Source organism: Lissotriton helveticus, chromosome 4_1 (genome assembly GCF_964261635.1).
Source record: "Lissotriton helveticus chromosome 4_1, aLisHel1.1, whole genome shotgun sequence".
Lineage (NCBI taxonomy): Eukaryota > Metazoa > Chordata > Amphibia > Caudata > Salamandridae > Lissotriton > Lissotriton helveticus.
Window position 1 is genome coordinate 2,042,141,580 of NC_136063.1, and position 12,408 is coordinate 2,042,153,987.

The following is a 12,408-nucleotide window of genomic DNA, read 5'->3' on the forward strand; positions in this document are numbered from 1 at the left end:
AGAACAAGGTAGACGGTTGTAAATCACACTCGTTCAAGTTAAGCATATGCAATGTATTCCAACCTAATCCCAATATATTCCAACAGCAGTCTACACTCGTATGCACTCCGTTGCAGAGACCACCTAACCGGCCTCCTAAACCTTCAACCCAAAAGCACTATCCCCTACCTCTCCCGGCACAGTATTTTCCTTTTTCTCGTTGGCTTCTGACGAACTTCTTTTCTTAGTAGCCGGGCCAAAGAAAGAGTGAATAGTTTTCTGACCAATCATTGTCCCTATTGTTCTATTAATTTTGATTAAATGGCAGGACTACCTTAAATCCCGCGCTATGCAGGCAAGCCCAGAGATATACCTAAAGCTAGAAAGAGCGAATTTGGCGCGGTAAAATCACGCATGCGCATTAATTACATCTAGCTGATTCCAATGACTGGGGGCTGAGCTGGATATGACTGGAAATAAAAAGAGGACTAACGGAATGTCAGTTGAGCCACTAAATTATACACACGTAACAGCTCTATTTGATTTACAGTATCTTTAGTTTCTTAAAACAAACTAAAGAAGCGACACTCTTACAGGGACCTTTTGTGAAAACAAAAGTTCATAAATAACATATTGCTTGCCAGACACCGTTTTGCCAGTTATATTACAATTAAAACTGTACTTGTCAAGATTTCTGTCACAAACGAATTAGGCCCTTAGCTGTAATATTATGGGGCTGCATTTTCCTCTTCTTAATTATACCGTGTAGCCTTTTAAAGTGGCCGCCATGTTCAGTGACAGCTCTGGGAATAATTCAGAAGTAAGTCCTTTCTTTAATGTTTTTGAAGGAGCGTGCGAATTTGAAACGTCACATCAGGGTAAGGGTACAGAAGAGTCGATGTTGCTCATTTATGGAGAGTTTCCCAAATATGATTGCCGGGTTGCATTGTGCCAAGTTTTAAAATATATATATTTTTACTGTTTTCTCTAGCGCACACTCGACCCGAAAGCATTGGGGTGTTTCAGGTGAAAGCCAGTTGCATTACACAAGGTCACATTTTTTAATGCATGTGGAAATTCAGTGATTTTCCGAGAATCACAGGATGTTAAGAAGATGTGGACATTTGCAGAATTTGTAACACTTTTTATTGCCTTCTTTCTTTTTTCATTTTTTCCTTCTTTCTTTGTTTCTTTCAATCCTCTTTCATTCTCTTTCCTTTTTTCTTTCAATCATTCTTTTATTCTTTTAGTCCTTTACATTTTTTACATTACGTCAGTCCGTGTCTTTTTGTTTACTTTTTTCTTTTATGCTTTCTTTCCTTTCTTGCTTTCTTTTTTCTTCCATTCTGTCTTTTTTCTTACAATTCTTTTGTTCCTGCTTTCTTTCTCTTGCATAATTTCTTTCCTTCTTTCTTTCTCTCTTTTCTTCTTACTAGGAAAGATTCACATTTAGTAAAGTCTTCCATTTTGCCCGTTCTTCTATATTTGAAAACACCAACGATCTCACCCGCTGTCTACACATGAGGGATCCCGAGTGTGCGTGTGTGACTGCTCCAGTGTGTGCGTGCATGTGACTGCTCCAGAGTGTGTGTGTGTGTGTGACTGCTCCTGGGTGTGTGTGTGTGTGTGACTGCTCCAGGGTGTGTGTGTATGTGACTGCTCTAGAGTGTGTGTGTGTGTATGTGACTGCTCCAGAGTGTGTGTGTGTGTGTGTATGTGACTGCTCCAGAGTGTGTGTGTGTGTACGTGACTGCTCCAGAGTGTGTGTGTGTGTGTGTGTGTGACTGCTCCAGAGTGTGTGTGTGTGTGTGCCTGCTCCAGTGGGTGTGTGTATGTGACTGCTCTGGTTATGTGTGTGTGTGTGTGGCCCAACCAAGCAGCCATTAACTTCACTCAATGGCTAACCAACAGCGCCGACAGCCTAGCACCCCTGAAAAAACGTCAAATCAAACTAGGCAGCAAAAACGCCCCCTGGTTCTACGATGATCTTAAGAAATCCAAGAAACTCTGTCGCTCCCTTGAGAAGGCATGGAAAAAAGACCCAAACACCAACACCAGGGACGCCTTCAAAAACGGCATCCGCATACACCACCAACTGATCCGGTCCGCCAAGAAAGCCGCTTTCAAAGACCGACTTGACAACAACGCCCACAACAGCAAGGAATTATTCAACATCGTCAAAGAGTTTACCAACCCCACTGCCAACTCCAACGACATCACTCCCTCTCAAGCCCTTTGCGACTCCCTAGCTTCGTTCTTCCACGACAAAATCGCAGACATCCACAACAGCTTTGACAACCAACCCGGAGACCAACCCACCCAACCTTCTGCCGTACCTTCACCCCCCTTGAACATCCTTAATGACTGGAACCCAATCTCCACCGAGGACACCATCCACCTGATGAACTCCATCCACTCAGGATCCCCCACAGACCCATGCCCTCACCACATCTTCAACAAAGCTGACTCCATCATCGCACCCCACCTCCGAGATGTCATCAACTGCTCCCTCAACTCCGCCACCTTCCCGGAAAGCTGGAAACACGCCGAACTCAACGCCCTTCTGAAAAAACCCACAGCTGACCCCACCGAACTCAAAAACTACCGCCCCATCTCGCTCCTTCCATTCCCGGCCAAAGTCATCGAGAAAGCTGTCAACAACCAGCTCGCCGCCTTCCTCGAAACCAACAAATCCCTCGACTCCTCACAGTCTGGCTTCCGAGCCAAACACAGTACTGAGACCGCACTCATCGCAGCAACAGACGACATTCGAACTCTACTGGACAATGGAGACACAGTCGCCCTCATCCTCCTCGACCTCTCCGCAGCCTTCGACACAGTCTGTCATAGCACCCTGTTACAACGCCTCAGAAACATCGGAATCCAAGGAAAAGCACTGGAATGGATCACCTCGTTCCTTGCCGGAAGAACTCACAGAGTCCGCCTCCCACCATTCAAGTCAGAGGCCACTGAAGTCATCTGCGGCGTGCCACAAGGATCTTCACTCAGCCCCACCCTCTTCAACGTATACATGAGCCCCCTCGCGGCCATCGCACGCCAACACAACCTCAACATCATCTCCTACGCTGATGACACTCAACTGATCCTCTCACTCACCAAAGACCCTAACACCGCCAAAACAAACTTACATAAAGGAATAAAAGAAGTAGCCGAGTGGATGATGCACAGCCGGCTGAAACTGAATTCCGACAAAACAGAAGTCCTTATCCTAGGTACCTCCCCCTCCGCCTGGGACGACTCGTGGTGGCCAGAGTCCCTTGGAAAAGCACCCATCCCGACAGACGACGCACGGAACCTGGGCGTCATTCTGGACTCCTCACTCTCGATGGCCAGACAGGTCAACGCCGTTTCATCATCTTGCTTCAACATCCTTCGCATGCTCAAAAAAACATTTCGCTGGATCCCCACCGAAACTAGAAAAACGGTCACCCACGCACTGGTTACAAGCCGCTTGGACTACGGAAACACCCTATACGCCGGTACCACCGCAAAACTTCAGAAAAAACTCCAACGCATCCAGAACGCATCAGCCAGACTCATACTAGACATTCCGCGTAAAGCCCACAGTTCTGGTCACCTGTAAAACCTCCACTGGCTCCCCGTCAATAAGAGGATAACATTCCGTCTCCTAACCCACGCACACAAAGCACTTTACGAACTTGGACCCGAATGCCTCAACACACGACTTTCCTTCTACACCCCCTCCCGCCAGCTACGCTCCTCCCACCAAGCCCTCGCTGCTGTACCTCGCATCAACAAAACCACCATGGGTGGAAGATCCTTCTCCTACCTGGCAGCCAAAACTTGGAACTCACTTCCCACTCACCTTCGCCTCACTCAGAACCACCTAGCATTCAGAAAGCAACTTAAAACCTGGATATTCGACAAGTAATTCCCCACCCTTCTCCAAGCGCCTTGAGACCCTCTGGGTATGTAGCGCGCTATATAAATTAATTGAATTGAATTGAATTGAATTGGCTCTGGGTGTGTGTGTGGCTCTGGGTGTGGCTGGCTCTGGGTGTGTGTGGCTGGCTCTGGGTGTGTGTGGCTGGCTCTGGGTGTGTGTGTGTGGCTCTGGGTGTGTGTGTGGGTGGTAGTAATTGCTGTCTGCTGAGCTCGTCCGTAGGGTACAATAGTTCTCACATTTGCGAGAGATTAAGCTATTGGCAATGTAAATGACAATGCCATTTATTTATCTGTTTTCAAAACCAACACATAAATACAAATTTTGTCATTTACAATGCCAATAGCTCTAACTTTTCCAAAGGCGAAACCGTTGCATTGTAAATGCTTGTTTGAAGAAGGACTTCCCACCGCTGCCTGTTTTTGTGGCATTCTCTGCGCTCACGGCGTTTGACGTTTGCTCTTTGTCTTGCCTCCGATTTGGTGCGCGCGGTCTTAGGATCTGTCTGCGATCCTGGCGCAAGCAGTCCACTTCCTGAGCCACTGAAAATGTTGTAAACTCCAACCCTGAACTTGTGGTGGCTTGTTCGCTTTCAGACTCGCTACCCGGTACCGAGCTCAAATCGTACATGGAAGTCGATAATTGGGCTGATTCACTTGCATTGGGTCGCGCTGGTTGTGATTGTGTCGATGTCTTTACCTTTTTCACTGAATCAAATTTTTTCGCAAACGTGAAAACTTGCCCATTCTGATAATCCAACTTATCTCTCTGGAATTTAAACGCCTTGCGGTTTTTTATAATGTCTTCTTCCTTGGCCAAACGTACATGCATTTCATTGCGGTATCTTTTTTCCAAATCTGAACCTCCCATCTTAGATATTTGTTCATTCAGATCAGCAATTTTGATTTGTAAAGCAGCACGATCACTTTCTGCATATTTTATCAATATTTTTACTAGTCGGCATGAAGAATCCAAGTTACATTCTGCCCATTCGGCCAACAGTGAGACAGGACCCTAAGTCGTAATGCAGAAGAGCCTGCCCGGTGGTTACACCCCAAAAGGCCACTAAAATGGAGAATGAATGTCAAATGTTAATATAAATTTGTTAATGTTAATATAAATTTATTAAGCGCTCGCATGCCCAGGGGCTTCATGGCGCTATAGAAGAAACACAGCACACCGGTTAGAGACAGAAATAGGGCGGCTCATCAATAAGCCTGGGAAAAAAGCCAGGTTTTAAGGGAGCGTCTGAAACTCAAGATGTTGTCGCTCAGTTTTAATTGGTGGGGAAGGGAGTTCCAGAAGGTGGCTGCCAGGAGGTCAAAGCAGCAGCCTCCAAGACGCTTCCTCTTATAAGAGGGAATGGTCAAAAGGGATTTGTAAGCAGAACGAAGATTACGGGAAGGGTTATATCTGTTGAATAGATCTCTGATAAACTGAGGGCCAGAGTCATGCAAAGATTTAAAAAGAATACACCCAGTTTTGAAGGCTACTCGTTGCTCAATGGGCAGCCAATGTAGCTGTTTTAGCCCTAATCTGACAGACTGCCTTTTAGATAGGCTCAGAATAAGTCTAGCTGCTTGGTTTTGAACCAACTGGAGGCGTTTTAGCTCTCCAGCTGGGAGCCCGAGATAGAGGCTATTAGAAAAATCTAGTCTGGACAGGACCAGAGAAATGACAATCTGAGTAAGGGCAGCCGAGGAGAAAAAACAGGCAATTTTCTTAATTTTCTTCAGTTGAAAAAAGCAGGATGACACAACTGCGCCTACCTGTCTTTTCAGGGAGAGATCCTCACTGATAAAAATCCCCAAGCTCTTAACTGAAGATGCCTTGGGCGGAGGAGCTCCCATGCTAGATGGCCAGAAACTAGGGTTCCAGCTAAGTGCACTCTTCCCAGGCAAGACCAATTCAGTCTTGCCTGGGTTAAGTTTCAAATGATTGCAGCTCATCCAACTCAGGATGTGAGACATGGTGTTTTGAAAATCTATCACTGAGTCCTTGGTGTCTAAAGGAAAGATGAGCTGCAAATCATCTGCGTAATTGAAGATGGTAACGTTAGCTTCCCTGAGAGAATACAGAAGAGGGCGTAGGTATAAATTAAAAAGCAAAGGTGATAGTGACGAGCCCTGAGGCACTCCACAGATGGTAGGTATAGTGGGAGCTGTGAAAGAACCCAATCTGACAGATTGAGTGCGGCCTGTAATGAAAGAGCGAATCCAGCTCAATGCAGGGCCCCTGAGACCCGCTTGTACGACACGGTTGACCAAGATGGCATAGTCAACCGTGTCGAACGCCGCCGAAAGGTCCAGTAGTACCAGAGCCTGATGGGTCCCCCTATCAGCATTCCGCCTCAGGGTATTCTGCACCGCGAGGATGACCGCCTCGGTGGAGTGACAAGGGCGGAAACCCGCCTGATTGGGTGCAAGGTACTCTGAGTCTTCAACAAATTTGGAGATACTGTCACAGACGTGAGCTTCCAGAAGTTTGGCACAGTAAGGCAGCAATGATATAGGCCTATAGTTAAGAGGGTCCAACGGATCAGCTCCGACTTTTTTTAGTAAGGGAATGAGGAGAGCTTTTTTAAGGTTGTTCGGGACTTTACCCTGTGAGAGGGATCCATTCAGCATGGAAAGCATACCTTCAGGAATGGTAGTTCCCACCTCCCTCAAAATGTGAGGGGGGCAGATATCGTCAGGTGAACCTGATTTAACCCTGGCAAAGAGTTTAGATAAGATGGCACCATCAATAAGGGGAAAAGATTCCAGGATAGATGGGTTGTGATAGATATCCGCCAAAGGAGAGGGAGACGGAGTGATGAGGATGCTTTGTTTTATGGTACGAATTTTGTTAAAGAAAAAAGAATTCAGGGAATTGCAGAGATCCTGGGTAGGGGCCACAGGTTGAGAAGTCCTGTCACTGCCACTGAGACTTTCCACGATGTTAAACAGTTCTTTTGATTTATTGCGGGAATTAAGGATTTTTGCCGAGAAGTAATCAGTTTTATGTTTTTGGATAGTTTTCTGATATTCCTTTCGGGCCCTACAGTAATTGGCTTTGTCTAATTCAGAGTATGCTGTTCGCCATTTCCGCTCCTTTTGACGAACTTCAAGTTTTAAGGCTTTGAGGTGGGGTGTAAACCACCTGTGAGCATCATTGGGGCGGGAGCGAGGAAAATTAGAGCAAGGAGCGTGTAACTCAGCAGCCTGAAGTAGCCAGTTGGAAAAGGCTTCTTCAGTCCCATCAATATTCTGATCCAATGGGGGGAGGGATGCGGTAAGTGTGTCAATAAAGGCGGGAATGTCAACGTTTTTCCATATCCTAACTTTCCCTCCTTTTTGAAAAGGCTGTTTTTGATTTTTTGCAATTATGATAGTAAAATGAATCAGGAAGTGGTCCGACCAAATACAAGGGGTGATGGAATTAATAGCTAAAGGAATGTTCTGTGACCAAATTTGGTCAAGGCTCTGCCCTTTGTCATGAGTGGGTAGGTGTATTTGTTGGGTCAGATTCATATCCAAAAGGGACTCTTTCAGTGCAGCGGCCTGAGTATCCAACTCAGTGGAGTTCAGCCAGAGATTGAAATCGCCCAGCAGCACGATTTTTTTATGATTAATTATTAAAGGAGCTAGATGTTCTACTAAGGATGCCACAAATGTGGGCATGTTTTGAGGGGGACGGTAGATGAGGATCATAAGAAGTGATCCGCTATTGGTGTCCATTTTGAAGATCATATCCTCAGATCCAGTAAGATCAAAAGACGGTAAAAGAGAAAATTTGTGAGTATTGTGAATAATTGCTGCAACACCCCCACCCCTTTTGTCAGCAGGTCTGTTAACATTAAGAATATAATAGTCAGAAGGAACTGCGGCCAAAATATAAGGTAAGGAGTCTGCATTGAGCCAGGTCTCAGTGAGGAGTAAGAGGTCGGGTTGCTCGGCCTGAAGTAGGAGAAATATGTCCATGTGATGTTTGACCATGGATCTGGTGTTTAGATAATAACATTTGAGAGTAATCTCTGGGTCAGGTGAGGGAAAAGAAGAAGATACGGGGTTAGGGTACGTGGATTTATTAACCGTATATTTGGGGTTCAGAATTCCATAAGTTGCAGCGCGCTTAAGTACGTGCGCAAATAGGGCTGGTCCCGAGCTGTCAGGAGGTCTGAGTTGCAGCAAGTCAGAGGAGGAATAGGAGTAGGTTTGACCTGGGGTTCTGACCCCGAGCCCCGGACTGCCGCGGACGGGCGCAGACGGGCTTGCCTTAGGCGCGCCTTCGGCGCGCAAACGGCGCTCCCGCTGCGCTCGTCCGCTGCGCTTCCGTTGGCAGCACATAATGTAGGGGGAAGGGGGTGTGGCCTGCAGGGGGCGTGGCCTCAGTCCTCGCCGGCTTTGGCGTTTACAGAGGAAAAATGTGGCCTGCGAGCGAGCGATAGATCCGCTGCTCACTGTGCTCAATGTGAGTGCCCTGGCATTTTGCGAGCGTGTGGTAAGTATTTAAGATCAATAATAACAAGAACAAGTAAAACAGGCAATTTTAAAATCCTCCCGGCATTCGCCTCAGGAGGGACAGCCCTTGCAGTTAATGCAATAGTTCCTAGAATAAATTCTCCAAATTCCAACGTCAATATATTATTGATTCATCATTTAATTGGGTATGGAACCTCATGTATGGCGTTGCTAACATCCATTTAATGCTTTCGCATTTGACTGTGATCCTGGTCCGTACGAGCTTTTTCTTATCTTTTGGCTACACTTTTTGGACACCAGATTTATTACCCCTCAATCTACCTGTGCCCCCAGCCCCTCGGTCTGAAGACTACTCATGATTTTACTCTCCTTCTCTCCAACTTTTCTCCAATTTGTTCTATTTTAGAAGAATTGACATTGAGATATATGGTGAGAGGTTATTTCATTACCACGCACATTTAATTACCACTCACTTTTTTCTGTTGTTTTCTAAATTAACAGCAGTGTTTGTCTTTGAAATGCAGCAGTGGCTTTATAGATGGTGTTGAACACTATTAATATGGTTGTCTCTTGCACATGGAAGTTCATTAAATATAGAAGTAATGCATGCATGTTAATCTTGAATTAATTATCAATAATTTTGACTAATATTGGCACAAATACTAGCTATGAAACTATGTTGCATGCTAGCCCACTAGAATGCTATGTTTAGCCGTGATTTTGCTTGACTATTTCTGCCATTCATATACATATTACATTTGAGAAAATCGTTGTTACCATAGATGTGACGTGCAAATGTAAATAACCCATGTATGTCATAATATTTATGTTGATAGTGTACATATTTGTGTCCCTCTTTCTCTTTCTTTTTCTCCCCTCTTTTTTCCTACAACATGTTCCACTCCTGCCCTCTGGTGTTTCCCCATCTCACTCTGACTTGCACCTCCTGTGTTTCTTCTATATTCTTTTGCATTTTTTTCCATGTTGTTTCCAAATCTTTTCCATGTTTTTTCTTTTATGGCCTTTGCCTATGATTCCTGTATGTTTTTCCACTCATGTAATTTAATGCTCTTGTTTCATGCATTATGACATAATAATATTAATGATCAGCCTTGAGAAAGCCCTTGGTGGGATAGCCAAATGGGCGAAACACGTGTCGGCTGATCATTTTCTGCACTTTTTTTAACCCGAGTTTCCATAACCAGTTAAATGATGAATCATTAATACATTAACGTTGACATTTGGAGAATGTTTTCTAGGAACTATTCCATAAACTACAGGAGCTGTCATTTCTTTGACAATCATTAGTTTCTTCTGGAATTTCACTTTTATGAACGGGTTGCTATGAGGATCGTTAGGTTGTAAACAGGTATTTTTCTTCCTACTTTTCCTTTATCTCCTCCCTCTCTCGAAACACCCCTCCTCTCCTCCACAGCCTGCAAACCCGCAGGTGAGCACCAACCTGGGTAAGTCACACTCCTCCAGGAGCATGGCCTGGTCTGCGCTGGTCAAAGGTCTACTTTAGTGTCTCGTGCAGTGATCGCACTGTTAAAGACTGTCTCCCTTCACAGAGGCCCCAATCCGCTCTAGTTTCTCTGTCCTCTCTGACTTAAGTTCTGCCATCCTCTCTTTTGTCGGCGTCTTGAGTTTTTCTTTTCTTCATGTCCTCCCTTTTTGTTTCCGCTTCCTCCACGTCCCTTTCTTCTTCCGGGTCATATCGCTATGGAAGAAACTGAAGTCTTTCTTTCCTTTCTGCCTTTATTTTCTTTTCATGCTCTCTTTGCTCCTCTTTGATTTTAACATTTTCTCTTTTTTCTGTAGGTCGTGTCCTCGCTGAGGCTGTCTCCGGTAGGTCAAGTAAGTCATTGTCCCTAACCCCCTCAGACAAGGCAAGAGTGCAAAGGCTCAAAAGGGGGTTCCATGAATCTAATGAAGACTATATTGAGATTCCAGATTTGTCCATCCACGGGTAACTCAGGGAGGGTTGACTCTTTAGAGGCTCTCCATGAAGGCTCTAACTACTGTTATGTGGAAAAGGGAGGGATGTTCCCTGTATTGCATGTAGGTGGCTATGGCTGCTAAACAGAGTCATATGGAAGTGTAAGCGAGACCTGACTTTTGCAGGTGAAGCAAGTAGTAGATATTGTCTTGGACCACATGTTTTAGGAGGGGCCCAGATGTTTGCAGATGTAATAACAGACACATCATTTCCACTTTGCTGCATTGCAGGTTCATGAGGTAGGCCTGCGGGATTTTCTTAAATGTCCATGCATTTTGTGGCAGGTGCAGGCAACTGAACTTGAGGACCTCAGGTGCCAAATCGCTAGATAGAGCTGTTTGGGATCTGGATGTCTAATTTGGCCTTGACTCCTGGTTAGACGGTCTGGCCTGTTGGAGAGCTTCTTGTGGGAGCTGATTGACATCTTGAGGAGTGTTGAGTACCAGGGATGTCGGGCCCAGGTGTGGTGTATAAGGACAAGCGTCTAAGAGGTTTGCTGCATATTCCGGGCCAAAAATGGAAAAAGTGGGAGAGGCAAAAAAGGGTATTCAGAATTCCTGACCAGTTCTTCCATAGTACAATGCATATGGACAATGGGTGTGGGTACCTGGAGGCAAAGTTTAGGAAATTAGCATTTTTTGGGACAACGGACATTTCTACATTTGGGGGATGGGTACTCCATCAGGGCGACAAAGTATGTTACTCTGTTGCCTTGATGGAGTATATACCATCCTCCAAACTCTAAATCATCCCCCAAAGTACCAAATACTATGAACTTATAATAAATTAAATGTGCTAACGAGGAGTAATGCCAATTTTGATATGTTTTAGGGGTCAGAGAACATACACTGTGCAGAGTGCCAGTGTGCAGTGTCCAAAACCCAGCAATAAAATCTAGCAAACAAAATGGGGTAGACCAAGCAAAAAGGAACATTTTCCTAAAGGGACCATGAAAGATCTACCCTCAGATTCATCAAGCACCCATTCTGCGAATTCTAAATAGCGAAAAATACCGATTCGATATCTAGAGTTCGCAGAATGGGATGCATCATCAAAATCGCAAATCAAGTGCGATTCGCAATCCCCCGCAATCGCAGTATGCGATTTACCCTAAATCACTATTAATTCGCAGAATCGCCTGTTACCTAACCCCAAATTGCGATTTTCGCAAATACAGAAATCGCAAATAGCGATCTCGCAGATTGCGAGATCGCAAAAACGGGAGGTCGCATTTTGAGCACAATGATGACATCACAACCAGGAAGTAGGCAGCTCCTTGACTCATTTGGAACACAGAGCTGGATTGAGGAGGAGGCACAGCACTGAGCTCACGAAGACACACCCTGCAGACCCAAGACAGGACACACATTGCAACCACAATGTCCCAGGATGCAGCAGGGGGCAGTGAAACTGGCAGGAAGAGGACAATCAAGTTCTCAGAACAAGAGCTGGAGTACTTGATTGAGGGAGTCGAGTCGTTTGTTGAGGTATGTTGCTCTGGTGTTGTAGAGTGCTTTGTGAGCGTGGGTGAGGAGCCTGAAGGTGATGGGGATCCAGTGCAGGTCTCTCAGGTGGCCAGTGATGTGGCGGGGGATATCGAGGATGAGGCGTGCGGAGGCGTTCTGTATGCGTTGAAGTCTTCTCTGGAGTTTGGCCGTGGTTCCCACATATAGGTCGTTGCCGTAGTCCAGCCTGCTGCTGACAGGGGCTTGGGTGACCGTCCTTCTGGTTCCGGTGGGGATCCATCTGTAGATCTCGCGAAGCATGCGGAGGGTGTTTAAGCAAGACGACGAGACGGCGTTGACTTGCTGGGTCATTGATAGTGTTGAGTCCAGGATGAACCCCAGATTACGTGCGTGGTTGGTGGGTGTTGGTGCAGCTCTCTGCGTGGTCGGCCACCAGGAGTCATCCCAGGCAGAGGGGGTGGAGCTAAAGATGAGGACCTCCGTCTTGTCAGAGTTCAGTTTCAGGTGACTGTTCTCCATCCATTCTGCGACGTCCTTTATTCCTTAGTGGAGATTGGTTTTGGCGGTGGTGGGGTC